Here is a 691-nt window from a genome sequence, read left to right as displayed (position 1 = left end):
TGGGACAGCCCGGCACTGTGTGAGCCCAGCCCCGGGGACATCTCACGGGGGTTTTCCTTGGAGGAGCTGCTCTGTGTCCCGGGAAGGCTTTTACAGCCCCGCCAGGACAAAGGCAGACGTGGCTGTGCTTGACTCACCCCATAAGATCATTGTTGTGCGAGATTTCTTTATTTTTTTCTATGTGTCACTTAGAAATAATCTTTTTCTAGCAAATTTGTTCTCCTCCCCTCCGCCCCTGAAAAGGGAATCTGTGCTCAAAGGCGCAGCTGAGATTGCGGAGACCTTCCCTTCCTGATCCTTATCTCAGCAGGATGTAGGAGGATCCCTCGGGAAGAGCTGGAAGCCTTTCTCCGGAGCCATCCAAGAGACGAGCAAGCCGAGAACGGCCTTTAAATGGCAAAACCATCAAGTGCTCGGGGAGCGGGATGCGAAAGCCTTTAACCCCATCCCACCGTGCCCGGCTCCCATCCCGGCTCCTGGAGCCGCCTGCCCAAAGCCGAATCAGCCCGGAATTCCCGGTGTCCGGAGCCTCCCCGCAGCCCCGGGACACCCCGAGCCCCTTCTGCTCCCGCACAGAGCCTTTCATGGCTTGGGCAGCCCTGGGAACCTCCGGGACCGCGTTCGCCGAGCCCGGGGCGGCTGCGGAGGGACCGAATGTCCCCGGGAGGGGATGAGGAGATGAGGGATGAGG

Source organism: Parus major, chromosome 26 (assembly GCF_001522545.3).
Source record: "Parus major isolate Abel chromosome 26, Parus_major1.1, whole genome shotgun sequence".
NCBI classification, from domain to species: Eukaryota; Metazoa; Chordata; class Aves; order Passeriformes; family Paridae; genus Parus; species Parus major.
This window is presented reverse-complemented; position numbering follows the sequence as displayed.